The 17,607-nt window shown below is 37.4% G+C and overlaps 1 protein-coding gene across 1 annotated transcript in view; it reads left to right on the top strand.

The window, feature by feature from the left end:
- Positions 1 to 5,099: 5,099 nt before the first annotated feature.
- LOC106078540 (uncharacterized) overlaps positions 5,100 to 17,607 on the top strand; it is a 187,743-nt gene continuing 175,235 nt past the window's right edge. Inside the window, exon 1 of the mRNA XM_056037941.1 lies at positions 5,100 to 5,325. The gene's annotated coding sequence lies outside the window, so the exon portion shown is untranslated. The remainder of the gene's footprint in view (positions 5,326 to 17,607) is intronic.

The raw sequence follows: 17,607 nt of genomic DNA, 5'->3' as shown, positions 1-17,607 counted from the left end.
GATAAATAGGTGTATAAAGATAAATCAATGTTTAGATAAATAGGTGTATAAAGATAAATCAATGTTTAGATAAATTTAGTGTATAAAGATAAATCAATGTTTAGATAAATAGGTGTATACAGATAAATCAATGTTTAGATTAATAGGTGTATACAGATAAATCAATGTTAAGATAAATAGGTGTATACAGATAAATCAATGTTAAGATAAATAGGTGTATAAAGATAAATCAATGTTTAGATAAATTTAGTGTATAAAGATAAATCAATGTTTAGATAAATTTAGTGTATAAAGATAAATCAATGTTTAGATAAATAGGTGTATACAGATAAATCAATGTTTAGATAAATAGGTGTATACAGATAAATCAATGTTTAGATAAATAGAGTGTATACAGATAAATCAATGTTTAGATAAATAGAAGTATAAAGATAAATCAATGTTTAGATAAATTTAGTGTATAAAGATAAATCAATGTTTAGATAAATAGGTGTATACAGATAAATCAATGTTTAGATAAATAGGTGTATACAGATAAATCAATGTTAAGATAAATAGGTGTATAAAGATAAATCAATGTTTAGATAAATTTAGTGTATAAAGATAAATCAATGTTAAGATAAATTTAGTGTATAAAGATAAATCAATGTTTAGATAAATAGGTGTATACAGATAAATCAATGTTTAGATAAATAGGTGTATACAGATAAATCAATGTTTAGATAAATAGAGTGTATACAGATAAATCAATGTTAAGATAAATAGGTGTATACAGATAAATCAATGTTTAGATAAATAGGTGTCATGGGCGTAGCCAGGGGGGGGGGGTTTGAACCCCAACCCCCCCCCCCCCCGAAATGAAATCCCCCCCCCTGGGAATCGGAATTTAGTGACTGATTTATTTTTTGCTTTGATTTTGTTTATTTTAGGTGAGATTTTAATACTAAACCATCACTTGCTCCAGCACAACCAAAGGGGTTTTGAGTTTAAAACCCACTACCAGGAGGTTTTGAGTTTAAAACCCCCTACCAGGGGTTTTGAGTTTTCAACCCCCTACTAGGGGGGGGGTTTTGTTTAAAAACACCTACCAAGGGGGTTCGAGTTTAAAACCCCTACCAGAGGGGTTCGAGTTTAAAAACCCCTACCAGAGGTTTTGAGTTTAAAACCCCCTACCAGGGGTTTTGAGTTTTAAACCCCCTACCTGGGGTTTTCGCAGTTAACTCCCCCTCTTCTATAAAACAAAACAAAAAAAAATGCAAACGAAAATCCCCTAATTCCAAGAGCACAGTTAAGGAAGATTTTGATTTTAAAACCCCCTCTAAAATTTACGATAAACCCCCTCTTCAACATAAAAAAAAGCTAATTACGCACTCAAAATGTTATGAGCGTAGCTAAATGGGTTTTGACTCAGTTTTGAGTTTAAATCTCACTTCAGCGGGGTTTGAAGTTAAAAATACCTCTTAAACAAAGCAAATTATACACTCAAAATGTTATGAGTGTAGTCAAAGGGGTTTTGAGTTTAAACTCCCCTCCAGTAAGGTTTAAAGCTAAAAAGTACCTCTTTAATATAAATAAAAGCAAATTACTCACTCTAAAATCTATGAGCGTAGCCAAAGGGGTTTGAGGCTAAAAAATACATCTTCAGTGTAAGAAAAAAAGCAAATTACGCACTCAAAATGCTATGAGCGTTGCCAAAAGGAGTTTTGAGTTTAAACCCCCATTCAGAGGGGTTTGATGCTAAAAATACCTCTTCAATATACAAAAAAAAAAAGCAAATTACACAATAAAATTATTTGAGAGTAGCCAATCCTATCGGGGGTTTAGAGTTTAAACCCCTCTTTTACAGATGGCTTTTTTTAAAGTTTAAAACCCCTCCAGATGGTTTTCAGTTTAAGAACCCCCTACAGACCATTTTAAGGTGGAAAACCCCCAACATATGGTTTTGACGATAAAACTTCTCTTTTCGATATAAAATCTAAAGCAAAATACAGTCAACTTATTCCAAGAGCGTAGTCAAGAGAGGTTACACATTTTTACCAGTGGCAGGGCTCCATTAATAAACTGCAGTGAATAGTAATCTGCCGAAATTGAAAAACACTAAATGTGGCTCAACAAAGATGGCTAAGACAGATTTTAGGAGTCAGTTATAGAGATCGGGTCTAAATCAAGGAAATCCTATACCGAACTGGGAGTCGACCCCTTAGTAAGATTGTGAGAGAGCGACGCATGAGGTTTGCGGGACATGTTCTCCGACAAAATGAATTACGCATAAGAAGAGTTGCAATGATATCCTAGTACAACTTGACGCCACTCATTCATGGAGGTCCTCATGACAGGTGGGAAGAGGCTTCAGATATTACCAGTGACAGATTTTTATGGAAACAGCTTGACAGCGAATGCGCCGAACGGCGCGGGAGGGTCTAAGTCAGTAAGAATAGCACATTAAGTTTTTGAAATAAAACGTTTTAATAGCAGGAAAATGCAGTGTAGATACCTCAGAGTATGCATTTTGTTGGCTTTCAATACCAGAAATAGTGCTTGGCGGCGGGGCTTCGCCTCGCGCTGGGGGAGCTCCTAGCGCTCCCCCAGACCCCTTTACTAATGACGTCGGGGAATCTACAATTTTATGGAAACAGCTTGACGGCAAATGCGCCGAACGACGCGGGAGGATCTAAGTCAGTAAGAATAGCACATTAGGTTTTTGAAATAGAACTTTTTAATAGCAGGAAAATACACTGTAGATACCTCAGAATATGCATTTTGTTGGCTTTCAATACCAGAAATAGTGCTTGGCGGCGGGGCTTCGCCTCGCGCTGGGGGAGCTCCTAGCGCTCCCCCAGACCCCCTTACTAATGACGTCGGGGAATCTACAATTTTATGGAAACAGCTTGACGGCAAATGCGCCGAACGACGCGGGAGGATCTAAGTCAGTAAGAATAGCACATTAGGATTTTGAAATAGAACTTTTTAATAGCAGGAAAATACACTGTAGATACCTCAGAATATGCATTTTGTTGGCTTTCAATATCAGGAATAGTGCTTGGTGGCGGGGCTTCGCCCCGCGCTGGGGGAGCTCCTAGCGCTCCTCCAGACCCCATTGCTAGTAATGACGGGGAATCTACAATTTTTCCACTAACTCATGGAAGAAGCTATTCTAGGGCACAATAAACGTCTTGCGAAAGAATGAAGGGTCAGAATGTAATAAAGATTATGTACACACACACGTAAATACATATAAATTATTTTTTTCGCGGTGAAGGGGGGGGGGGCGGGGGGGGAGAAAAAAATCCACCCCCCAAACCCCCCCCCCGAAAAAAAATCCTGGCTACGCCCATGATAGGTGTATAAAGATAAATCAATGTTAAGATAAATAGGTGTATACAGATAAATCAATGTTTAGATAAATAGGTGTATAAAGATAAATCAATGTTAAGATAAATAGGTGTATAAAGATAAATCAATGTTTAGATAAATTTAGTGTATAAAGATAAATCAATGTTTAGATAAATAGGTGTGTGTATAAAGATAAATCAATTTTTAGATAAATGAATGTATTCTTTCAATAAACACCTTGTCATTATATCGAATTATTAAGTAGTATTTGAGCCAGTCAGTTTAATTGTGGTTCTATACTAAAAACAGGAGGATGACGGCGTTATTGTTGTTGGTGTTGTTGCTGTAGTGTTTCGGTATGTATTGGTGGAGGAGAGGGATAGGCAGTGGTAAAATGACAACGACAGTGTCAACAGCCCAGACTAAGATAATAGGTCTTAACGTCTGGGCAAAGACACTCACCTGTACCTAAGTTTGGGAGAAATGTGTTGGCTTGGCTCTGTCTATCATCTATACAGCTATAGTGTTTTCTAACGCTTTTTTTTAAAAAACCAACATTTGCTCGATGTCTTTTAGTTCATAGAATTAGTTTCCACGGGCAGCTACTCATGATTGATCGCCAAGTCAAAACTTTCTCTACACATGGTCTTGTATAGGGGTTCTCAACCTGTGGATCGCGACACCCTTGGCGGTCGATTGACGATTTGCCAGGGATCGCCTAAGACCATCGAAAATAAGGATTGTTATTGTCTATTCTTCTGTTGCTGTATGTGTGTGTGTGTGCGGGGGTCGCGGAAGAGTGGGGGATTGTAAAAAGGGGTCGCCGAGCATAAAAGGTTGAGAACCGCTGGTCTTGTAGGACAAGGAGAACGTAACTCTGATCGTTTGTTTTCTTCTTGGCATTGTAAGTGCTGTGTGTGTGGTGTATCTGTGTTCACTGTGCCCGTGTATATAAGGAGTGCTGGCATATATGTATGTGTGTCACAATACTGTGTTTTTATGGTGTCACAATACTGTGCTTTTATTTCTCAACTGCGTACGACTTAACAGCGCCGGCATGAGGCCGATTTGACCGATTGACGCAAAATTGGGCCCCGCGACTCGTAGGGGCCCCGCAATTTACAATTATTATATCACTATCAGACATGTCTCTTCTCTTAACACAGGCTTTTAAAGATATAGGACTTAAAGGGTTAACATATTTAGTATATGGTACGATTGACGTAACTTTAGTTAAACCACTGGCGCCTATTGCTGGAATTACTTTCTGTGCATGTTGTATAATCAGGGCCGGATTTAAGCATTTTGTGGAGGCCCCTACCTTATTTCGAAAGCTTGAATAAACATGAATGAAAATACTTAAAACTAAAAGCATTCTATAATTTAATTTAATGCAATAATCTAATTAATATTAATAGTTGCTATTGTAAAAAAAAAAAAAGAATTGTAGAGGGCCCTCTCAAGCAATTTCGGCCCGCAATTTGTTAGACTGGTCTTGAAACGAGCTAGATTATCTGCACATAATATTTTACATTACAAAGATGACAAAACTTTAATATCTATGTGGATAAACGCTTTCATTCATTACAAAAATTCTGCGCGTTACTAAAAAAAAAAAAAGGGACAGACAAAATTCTTGTGGGAAAATGAAAAGCGAGGGGAAAAAAGTTTTGGGGGGAGGGTACGACGAGAGAGACTGTCTTGACATGACGAAAGATGAGGTTAACGCCAAGGGAATAAACTCTGCGCTTACAAAGAGACTTTCTTTTAATTTCGTTTAGCGGTGGAGTAGGTGGTCTGCCCTTGGCTCTATGTTTTCATTTTTTCCCCCTATAATTAAGCTTATTAAATGTATCGCGAATGTGTAGCCTCTGGTTGTTTACATGTGTTTAATAATTATACAATCACAGTGCGGGCTGAGGAGGATCGTTTCGACCAGTTGCTGACGGGGATATCAATGGATAAAATCTTGAAGTAGACATACTTTTGAAAGTAAGTATAGAACTGATTACTATTTCAACGCTTCCATATCGTTTAGAACACAATTGTTGTATTGATCTAAATTATCATTTCTCAAACTGTGGAGCACGCTACCCACGAGGAGGGGTGACGCCATGCCAAATGGGGCGCGATGGTCTGACAATAAAGGGGGCGGGTGCAAGGCCAATCAATTTATTCTTTAGGGGACCGAAAAACATTTTTTTTTTCATTGAAGCTATAAATCCATGTTGTAAATATCAACCAAGTAAGATGGCATTAATGTCAATGTTTAAGATATTTTCAGCAAGAGACCTTTTCAAATGTTGACAAATTTCGTGAGAAGCGGAAGCATGAAAAGGGGCTCGAGATTTTCTGAAGGCGACATTTCAAAACGTGATACTTCTTGACTTACGCTAGAATGGCCTACCCCCAGTACAATTTCCCCTCCCTCGGCGCCCTATAGATTATTCTAATATCTAGAAAATAACTTTCATTGCTTTTTTTTCTTAAACTTATAATGTTCTAATTTCCGCGTTGCCTTGTAGTTAAATGCTGCTAAATCCCCTAAGATACACGGCGTCCTGTATTAAAACGCTCAAATAATAATATCCACTCCGCTCTGTTTCATCTTTTTTTGTTATATTTTAATGGCTTTATATACAATTGCGAACAAAAAAGTAGTCCGTCTAACTAAAGGGTTTCCATTGAGGCGGGCTACTTTTTCGTCCAACGCCCTGTATGTCTTTATTCCCTAAATTATAGACAGAATTGGAAAATATTAAAACCTGTTTTATTACATTTAATGGTTTATATATTTCTAGGAAAACTAATATAGCATACATCTATAACCGCTGTACACAAATTAGTAGGAAGTAATTATCGTGGTGAGTGGATCAATAAGTATGTTATATTTCATGAGAAGACTGTGATTCACTCATTTATATTACAGTTAGAAAGTGTTGAGTGTAAATGAAGTTGCCTTTAAAAACAAGCGACATAAAAAAAAAAAAGCTTATCTAAGGGCAAGAACTCCGCACTTAAAAATATCAATAATGTAGAAGTTATTTCCCTAATTTGATATCGAACAGAAAATTACTTACCAACAATTAATTTACTGATTCATTAATTTTGTAATGGATTCATGTTTTGTTAGGCACAATAAGAAATGTTTAAAGTTTCAACTTGATGTGAGAATGGGTGTGGGAGAAATAATGTGTTCAGATATATAAGGGATCTCAACAAACGGCTATAACGATTTTCTTAGAAATTTAACAGTTGATGTATATCGCTGAGAAAAGATTTACTCGCTCGTTGGCCATATGCGGAAAACTCTAGTTTGACCGTTATAATTTTTCAAGGTATAAAATTGATTAATGTAAATTTGGCTTTAGAACTACACTTAGATCTAGAGGCAACATTGGTTTTGAAAGGACTTTCGCGTTCAGGAATTTCCGCATTGGAGGCATTATTGATTTAAGAGTTTAATAAATGAATGTTCAGGAAAATGTTGAGCATCGTTTTCTAAGTCTAGATTTAAAGGCCTAGCATTGGAATTAGTCAAGAATAATTAAAAATAAAAACAACTGGCGTAGTCAGTTGTAGTACCGATTTTATGCGATAACTGAGTACTTTTTAAAATGCTTCAAGTTTTTTTAAAGATAACTTATATTTTTTACGAAAATAATATGAATCTAGATGTAGAAGTAGATCTAAATCTAGACTAGATCTTAGGAGCTCTAAATCAGAATCCTCGGTCTAGTTTTAGATCTAAAAAAAAAAAAAAGTTCCCCTTTCAGACCTTGTGGTCTATAGGGCAGCTATAGTAAGTTACCCATTAGAGATGGGTGGACTCAGAGGCGGGCGCCCGAAGATCCCGAAATTAAAAATCCCAGTCTTCACCAGGAAACGAACCCGGGCCCCGGTTCGGAAGCCAAGCGCTTTACCGCTCAGCCACCGCGATCTAGATGTCAACGTCATGAAAATACCATTAAATAATCGCACAAGTATGCATTACCCGCTGGCAGAATTGTAATGTCGTACGTTCAAGCAGCTGATAGTGTCGAAACCACTGGTTTGAGACCCGCTTTGAACCTAACTAAAAAAAAAAACAATTTTATTATATTTAAAGTTTTATAATTTTTATTAAAAATTTTTTTTTTATGTTTTTTTTTTTTCATTTCTTGTCTGTGTTAATAAATAATTATGCAAAGTTTCAGCTTTATCGAGGAATAAATGTGGAACAATACATGTGTAAAAAATTTTACCAGATAGACAGACATAATCAGTTTATATAAGGTTTGTAATAAAATAATGCATGCAATACTATTTAAATGTAAACTTTATTTTCACCAGCTTAGCTTTTCGTTCAAATATGTCTTTCATTAGCCAACACAAGGACTGCTCTATATCTCAGTTGTTCAGATGTTCATGGGGATAGTTCAACTTTAAAGAAGTGAACTCACATGTTCAGATACCATTGGCTTAATCATCCTTAATGCGTTTAAATGTTTAGTTGTGAATAGTGAAAATGTTCCATTATGACTTGTTCAGATAATCCTATATGAATAGTTCTACTTGTTTAAATATAGATATAAATAGATCCACTTATTTAAATGTTCAGTTATAAATGGTATAACTTGTTCAGATATTCTTTTAATGAATACTTCAAAGGTTAAATTACGAATAGTTTGAATTGTTGAAATATTCATAGATATTTATATATGAAAAGTTCATATTGTTGAGATGCTCAACAAAAAAAGTTCATGTTGTGGGTTTTAGTTCGAGACTGACAACACAGCTGGTTAACTGTTTTTTTTAGCGGCCTCCGAAAGGGAAAAAGACGCTATTAGTTTTGTGTGGAATGTCTGTCCGTCCGTCCTCTGTCTGTCCGTCCGTCCGTCCGTCCCGTTTAGATCTCGCAAACTAGAAAAGATAGTGAAAATATGGGTTCTAGTTCGAGACTGACAACACAGCTGGTTTACTGGTTTTTTATATATTTTTTTACATTCTAGCACTGATATTTGTCGACATATTTTACTCTCTCTTCTCTCTCTTTCCCTCCTTCTCCTTCTGTCTTTCTTTCCCCCTTCTTTGCTCTTTCCTTTCTACTTTGCTTCTTTTTATTCGTCTCTACTCACTCTCCGAAACTCTGTTTCCGTCTCTCTTTCTCTCTCTCTCTCCCTCTCTCTCTCACGCATACACACGCAGGGCACATTCTTAGAACTTAGCATAAATATTTAAAAAAAAAAAACTCTCCCTATCCACGGACCCGTTTTTAGGTGAGCGATTTCTCCCTGTAGAACCATCAACATGAGCACATCTTTAAACAACGTACTCACTACGCCAACATCGCACAGGCCGTGGTGTTACCTACGCGCCAGACAACTGAAGAAACAGCAGAACTTTCTGGCATCGTCCGCGTTTAGCATCGCTTCTCCCTCCACCCACCCCCAAAGTATTGAACTTTTACCATCTACTAACCTATTAGTTTTGAACACCCTTAGGCGCCCTCCCCCAACCAGACGCCCCCTTCTCTCTCTCTTTCCTCATCCGCCTCACGTTACGTTTAAAAAAAGTAAAATATTTGAATAAGAGAAAAGGGGGGAAAAAATCAGGAGCTCCAGTTTTTTTTCCCCTTTTTCTCTTAGCTTGAATATCTTATTTTTTTCTACCCGACAGAAACATCTCCACCACCTTCTCTAACACCCAGACATACGCCATTATCTTCCCTCTTCTTCTTTTTTTAAATCCCAAAAACTCCTCCGCCATTTCTTACGAGATATACACAAACGAAGTTCTTGGTTATGTCGTTGTTAGATCATCGAAGATAAAAAAGGGGAAACAGAGACGCGACTGATCTAAGGATGTAACGGTGAACGGATATACCGTTGGATCAGATGTGCACTTGAAATGTGGTGGTTATTTATTTGCGCGCTAATCAGCGCGAGCCTTGAGACGACTTAGTAGGAAGTCAGTTTATTGGATTGAATACAGGTGCTACGTTTTTGAGGTACGGGACTGGTAGGTCGGTAGTTAATGAAGTATCCAACAGATTTATGTAACTGGTAGGTTGGTAATGGAGGAAGTATCCAACAGATTTATGTAACTGGTAGGTCGGTAGTTCATGAAGTATCCAACAGATTTATGTAACTGGTAGGTCGGTAATTCATAAAGTATCCAACAGATTTATGTAACTGGTAGGTCGGTAGTTCATGAAGTATCCAACAGATTTATGTAACTGGTAGGTCGGTAGTTCATGGAGTATCCAACAGAAATTATGTAACTGGTAGGTCGGTAGTTAATGAAGTATCCAACAGATTTATGTAACTGGTAGGTTGGTAATGGAGGAAGTATCCAACAGATTTATGTAACTGGTAGGTTGGTAGTTCATGAAGTATCCAACAGATTTATGTAACTGGTAGGTCGGTAATTCATGAAGTATCCAACAGATTTATGTAACTGGTAGGTCGGTAGTTCATGAAGTATCCAACAGATTTATGTAACTGGTAGGTCGGTAGTTCATGAAGTATCCAACAGATTTATGTAACTGGTAGGTCGGTAGTTCATGAAGTATCCAACAGATTTATGTAACTGGTAGGTCGGTAATTCATGAAGTATCCAACAGATTTATGTAACTGGTAGGTCGGTAGTTCATGAAGTATCCAACAGATTTATGTAACTGGTAGGTCGGTAGTTCATGGAGTATCCAATAGATTTATGTAACTGGTAGGTCGGTAGTTCATGAAGTATGTAATACACTTATGTAACTGGTGGGTCGGTAGTTCATGAAGTATCCAACAGATTTATGTAACTGGTAGGTTGGTAGTTCATGGAGTATCCAATAGATTTATGTAACTGGTAGGTCGGTAGTTCATGAAGTATGTAATACACTTATGTAACTGGTAGGTCGGTAGTTCATGAAGTATCCGATAGATGTATGTAACTGGTAGGTCGGTAGTTCATGAAGTATGTAATACACTTATGTAACTGGTAGGTCGGTAGTTCATGAAGTATCCAACAGATTTATGTAACTGGTAGGTCGGTAGTTCATGAAGTATCCAACAGATTTATGTAACTGGTAGGTTGGTAATGGAGGAAGTATCCAAATTACTTCAACCCACAAATTTTGCAAAATGCAACAAATGGAGATTTTCACATTAAAAAAATTGCTCCCAGTTATCTGCTCTTTGTTTACTCTTTGATTTGTAAGATAAGATTCCGTTGACTTTATTAAGCAATAAATAAAATAAGGGGGTGGGGGAAGAGAAAGCGATATGATGAAATGGGGTGGCCATATAATGGAGGGTAACAAAAAAAAACAACAACCGAAAATTAGAACATTGGGATATATTTAAAAATCTGTAGACAAAATGTCAAGGACGGCATATTGAAAGATAGCTGTAGCCAACTAAATAATAATAAAAAATGTGTGCTACAATCGAAAGAAATTTAAATCTGTAGGCGATTAGACCGCACTGTAGTCTTTGGATGGGTGCTCTTTCTTTCAGAGTGATTTAAAGAAATAGAACTGGGTGGTCGAAATTAGCATAAAAAACAAAAAGACTTGGTAAATCAAGATCAACGAGCATTCTAGATACAAAATGCTTATGGCGGAATAATCGTCTTTTATTTAAATGACAAAGCTTCTTTCAACTCACTTTGTCTGTCTGGTACAATTTTTGTTACTTTATTTCCCCCGCTTCGTATTCTCGGATCAAGCTGAAACTTTGCACAATTATTCATTGTTTCTGACAAAATATGAATTAATTTTTTAAAAAATAACTAATTAATTTGCGTTAGTTAATAAATTTAGTTAGATATTGATTAAAAGAAATAAGATATTGATTAAAAGAAATAAAAAAAATCTTACAGCAAATAAAGATATTGATATAAATGTACAGTTCTTCCCCTTAGATAAGGGTGTGTTTTTTTTTTTTATTCTGCTTGTTAAATTAATCTAAAAGAGAAAATATGCTATATAGTATCAATTGTAGACACTAACACCTTCATAAAACAGTACTTCTAAAAGCTAGATAGACTATATTAGTGATACATTTAAATTAAAACAATTTAAAAGTCTATCTACAACTATCTACAATGGTTATATTATTTTTGCTGCAACAGTATTATTTTTTTTAATCATTGTTATTTGTGTCCATTCTGCTTATACCAACTCAATTTTTGCTAACAAACAAAAAACAAAACAAAAACATACTTATTAACTCCCTTTACTCGTCTTTTAAGTTTCACACGACAATGGTCACATGACCAATCACTTTAGTCCAATTTGCCCATTGATCTGTTCATCTCTCAGGTCATAGATTTCGAACAGCCAACTCAAACTAGATCAATAAAACAATCGCTACTACGTCACTGGTTCCATGCTGGTGAAGATGAAGCCGTGGCGCATCCCCCCCCCCCCACTTCAGTTTCACCAGTGGGTGAGCAGTCCGTGTAGTTACCTGGACTTTTCTCTCGTAAAACATTTGGTTAGTGCTACATTGGTCTGGCTACACTTAGTTCAAGTATGTGTGAACGTGACTACCAGGATACAGAAGTAGTGATTTCCTGACTTTTGAGTTCCATGTTAATTCAGCGGACTGGTGAGTGGTGATTGAACAGGTTTCTTTTATCTTATTACCGTTTTGTGTGTATGTGTGTGTGAGAGAGAGACTGTGTGTGTATGTGTGACTATTACGCGTGCTTCTCTTCCTCTGTAAGGAGATTTTATATTATAAGCTAAAACAAGCAATTTCTTTGTAAATACACTCCAAGTGTTCAATATATATAGGCCTACATGTATCTATATTATAAAGTAGAATGTGAGGGGTATGTATGGATGTATGTTACTTATAGACATCAAAACCGCTTGACCAATCTTGATAAAACTAGGCAGGAATGTTCCTTGGGTACCAACTTAGACCGTAGTGTATGTATTGTAGCCCTAAAACAAACTTAAGACCCTCAAAAAAAATAAAGTTGTCCGACTCTATTACAGCTATAGTATTTTATGGATCTAGGCCATGGTTAACAATGTTGACATGAGAAAAGATCGAAAGGATTTAGACCTAGATCTAATTTTAAGAAATACACTTTGCGCAGATAGTTTTTTACTTTGACACATGAAAATACAAAAGAAGATCCATTGATTTCATTATATAATAAAATTAACCTTCAATTTTGTGTTTCAAAAGCATTTTTTACATTAATTAGTTCCTTATATCTGTGATTACAGATTTCCTGACGAACATTCTTTCATTAGACAATTCCGTAATGAATCGCGTACTAAATATTAATTCGTTTAATTGTTTACTTTATAATCCCATCGCTAGATCTAAAACTCTAATTCAACTCTAAGATGATAAAACTTCTCTTCGCACAGATAGTTTTATACTTTAACACATAAACATATTAATTAAAGTCCATTCATTTCATATTTTGATCAAATAAACATTTAAATTTGGTTTTCTAAAGCTACATCCATTTACGAAAGCTGCGAAGCCGAGTTGAGATAGGCCTAGATCTATATTCATTCATGAATCGCGTACTAAACATTATTTCGTTTAATTGTTCACTTTATAATCCCATTCATTTAACAAAGCTATCGCTCTTTTAGTTTTTAATAGATAAGAATGTATCGACTTCGGGTAAACCCATTTTCGCAAAACTAATTTTATTTTCGTAGCGAAAGAGAAATAACGTGAAAGGATCATTAGCTACGTTTAACATACATCTAAATCCAATCCACTATATTATCCAAAAGCATTTTTTACATAAATTAGTTCCTGATATCTGTGACTACAGATTTCCTGGCGAACATTATTTCATTAGACATTACCAAATGGTTACACATTAACACATCTCTCTACCGAGTCTATTCCTAGGCCTAGGTCTAAAACTCTTATTGGACTCTAAGATGATAAAACTTCCTTTCGCAAAGATAGTTTTATGGTTTAACACATAAACATACTAATTATTGTCCATTCATTTCATATTTTAATCAAATTAATTCAAATTTGTTTTTCTAAAGCATTTTTAATACATTCGTTCGCTGTTCGTTAAAGCTGCGTAGCCGTGTTGAGATAGGCCTATATTCATTCATGAAAAAAAGGTCACGCTTGCGCAGCACAGAGTGAACTCTATAAGAGCCAATTTTTAACTCTAGATTAGTGTAGATTTAGATCTATGTCTACCTCAAGATCTACTTTATACTTTATACACATGAACATACAAACTTTAGTCTATTCATCTCAAATTTTAATCAAATATATGTGGGCCTACAAGCAAATGTTTTAATTTGAAAAAAAAAATGGATTTAAGCCTATTAGCTATTTTTATTTGATAGCTTCATTCACACTATTTTTACATTGACACATTCGCTTTACTTATTACATTATTATTTTGTTTAATTGTTTACAAAACACTCTCAATGACTATATCGAAAGTAATGCGCAAACAAAGACCCGCGGTCGCGGGTAACATATGTCTAGTATAATATAAAGCAGAGAGTTAGGCGTATGTATGTATATATTGTTACAAATGAACAGTGATAGGTAGAGGTCAACGTATGACCCCGGCGAGATGACACAGCAGCTAGTGTTCCCTGGAATCTACATGTACAAACAAAGACAGGATGTGACGTGTCCACACGTGTTGTTCCAGGGGACGAACAGATCTAAGTAGGGGGACAGTTACTAATGAACAGTGACAGATAAAGGTCACTACGTGTGACCCCGACTTGATGACTCTGCAGCGAGTGTTTTCTGGAATCTACGTGTATAAATAAAGACAGGATGTGACGTTTCCTGACATGTTATTCCAGAGGGTACTAGGAGTGTTTGTGCAACTTTGGAGAAGCGATTAGGGACTCTATATAAGCCAGAAAGTTAATGTGAAAGTGAGTCGTATGGAGTCGTGAGTTAGCCGTTACAGTCGATACAGACGATGTAAGACGTGTGCGGCTCTAGTGGAAGAGAAATGTGTACGACTCGATGCAAGTTAACTAGGGTAGAGTTAACTGGAGTGGACTACTGTCGTTAAAGTCTATACAGCGAACTACAGTGGACTTCAGCCGTTACAGTCGATACAGTCGATGTAAGACGTGTGCGGCTCTGATGTGGTAGACTGGAATACGACTTGGTTCAGCTTTGGGAGACCTGGAGCGACACTGGGAAGTGTGTCGTTGGTCTGTTACGACTTGGTTCAGTTTTGGAGACCTGGAGCGACACTGGGAAGTGTGTCGTTGGTCTGTTCTGTGGAATACGGCTCGATGGAAGTTGAGAAGAGACGAATTGCAACGAAGTGAAGAGATGAATTACAACGAAGTATAGCTAACTGTAAACTGACAGATATTGTACAGTCTTCTACGCTACATGTTACAGTAACGAATTGTTAGAGTTAATAGTCATTAAAGTTATATGAAGCTGAAAGTTTAGTCGTCAAGTTCTTTACAGTGTTTTTATTTGTGTGCATACTAGTACATTTAGCCAGAAGATTCAGAAATACGTAACAATTGGTGTCAGAAGTGGGATATTTCTGGCTAGAATGTGTTCCATCAAACTTCTTAATGAACTTGACATGAAAGAACTTAGACAAGAGCTTCGAGAAAGAGGTCTACAGCTTAACGGAAATAAGGAAACGCTAACAGCACGTCTCAGACAAGCCCTTTTGGAGGAAGATGAGAATCCAGACACTTGCCAATTTGAAATCAAACCTAATACGATGGAGCTCCTGAGAACTTTGCAATACAAAATGAACTCGGTGAAAGAGAGCATTAAGGAGATAGAATCAGAAATCAACACCAGATTTTCTTCATTTAACCAGTTGATTAAAGTCATGAATGAAAATGAACAAATAGCTACCACGCCCAACAAGACAGAAGAACAAACAGATACAATAAAAGATCAAACGAGAATCGCGATGAGCGAGCTGCTGAGCGCTCGGCAGTATCAGATTGAGTCGACAGATGAAAGAACTACACCATTAATGAACATCGAACAATTGTCCAACCAAGAATGTGGCGATACAGACAATTACGATAGGGATGCTGGTGATGGTTGTGCTGTCTGTGACTGTGATGGTAAACCAAACGAATGTGGCCCACGGGAAATGAAAAGAGACGGTAGCTGTTACTATTTCAACGAGAAGCAGAATGAGACCGCTGAAGAAACAATAGAAGAGACCTATAGTTTGACCGAAGCTTTAGCTATAGATATACCTGATATGAGTACCTCAACTAGCCAAACAGATCAAGACAACGTTGGGTCTGCGTCCAAGCCTGTTGCTGTGGGCCTTAAAGACTTCTGTCTTCTATCTGCCAGTGTCTACGAGAGGAACTCGAAGCTTGATTACTGCACTGATGCGTTTGAAAAGAACTGTACGTACGTAGCTATGCAAGAAGACTGTGAATGCTTAGAAATACACCAACAAGCTCTAGACTTAACAGAAGCTTGTACAGCTATCAAGGTAGGCGTGAGAAGCCCTGGTGATAGTCAAGGAATTACAATAGAAACTGATGCTGAAGTTGATGGACCTTTGCACGTTGAATGTTATCAACCTGCCCCACAGTCGAGTCCTCCAGACTCGGATGAAGGTGATGACGTGTTTGACAACTTGCCTTCAAGTGGACTTGCAGCTCATTCGCAAAGCACCCATCGAAGAATAATGCTGAAGCAACTTGTTAGATCTACAGTCTTGATGACTACAGCTATGAAATACAATACCTTCCTATGTGCTAAGTGGCTGCCATCAGCATTGATCGACAGGAAAGCAAGACAACGACAACGACATCAACGCAACCAAAGAAATATCAAATTAAGGAGGCGGAGAAAGCGACATATGCAGAGTGCAACGTGGATGGCTCCAACAAGATCAAGATACAAACCCACCCCTTCTCCCACTGATAGACCCCCACCTGCATTTATGAAACTCCATAGCCCATGTTGTTAGAAAACAAGCCCCACCACTTCTCCCGTTGATAGACCCCCACCTGCACTAATGAAACTCCATAGCCCATGTTGTTAGGAAGATTCTGTCCGGAACCATCAGACCAAAGACGAAAGCCTTACTATCAGTTGAAAGTGTGAAGCCACTAAAGAATAATTTAAGAACAGAAGTATAACAAAGGTTTTAGAAGAACGCTAATTAAGTCTGAAGCAAGAAGGACAGAAAAGAAGTAGTTTAAGATGTCAGAACTGTAGTGAGTAACCATCTGTGACAGAACTGTACAAGAAGATCAACCCAACATCGTACAAACCCAAGTCAGTTGCTGTTGTTTAAAAGAAGAGCATGTGAATATTGCTGTACTGTGATGAACCTAGTTATCTCTGAAGAAGCTCTGTAAAAAGATGCTTGAAAATGTAAAACTCAGACAGTGAAGCACGAACTCGTTAGAATGCTGATGAATTTTCTCGACAAGAGTGCCCAATGTCGTCATCTGAAGGTCGATGTTTCCACACCAAGATTGATGAAAACATTTGTGAAGAACTGCTGAAAAATGAGGATTTGGCTCCCATTCTTCTATGGAAAGAAGATGGACAACTGCCAGATTGAAAGAACATCTCTGAGAAGGGGGCAACTACCAAAGCATCCTTCTTGATCGCCAATCGGTTTCTTCAGTATCGTGGTGAAGTGGAATCTGTTCGGGACGAACAGATCTAAGAAGGGGGCAGTGTTACAAATGAACAGTGATAGGTAGAGGTCAACGTATGACCCCGGCGAGATGACACAGCAGCTAGTGTTCCCTGGAATCTACATGTACAAACAAAGACAGGATGTGACGTGTCCACACGTGTTGTTCCAGGGGACGAACAGATCTAAGTAGGGGGACAGTTACTAATGAACAGTGACAGATAAAGGTCACTACGTGTGACCCCGACTTGATGACTCTGCAGCGAGTGTTTTCTGGAATCTACGTGTATAAATAAAGACAGGATGTGACGTTTCCTGACATGTTATTCCAGAGGGTACTAGGAGTGTTTGTGCAACTTTGGAGAAGCGATTAGGGACTCTATATAAGCCAGAAAGTTAATGTGAAAGTGAGTCGTATGGAGTCGTGAGTTAGCCGTTACAGTCGATACAGACGATGTAAGACGTGTGCGGCTCTAGTGGAAGAGAAATGTGTACGACTCGATGCAAGTTAACTAGGGTAGAGTTAACTGGAGTGGACTACTGTCGTTAAAGTCTATACAGCGAACTACAGTGGACTTCAGCCGTTACAGTCGATACAGTCGATGTAAGACGTGTGCGGCTCTGATGTGGTAGACTGGAATACGACTTGGTTCAGCTTTGGGAGAC

This window comes from Biomphalaria glabrata, chromosome 8, assembly GCF_947242115.1.
Source record: "Biomphalaria glabrata chromosome 8, xgBioGlab47.1, whole genome shotgun sequence".
Taxonomy (NCBI): domain Eukaryota; kingdom Metazoa; phylum Mollusca; class Gastropoda; family Planorbidae; genus Biomphalaria; species Biomphalaria glabrata.
Note: the sequence above shows the minus strand (reverse complement) of the source record. Positions and strands in the feature narration are given on the sequence as shown.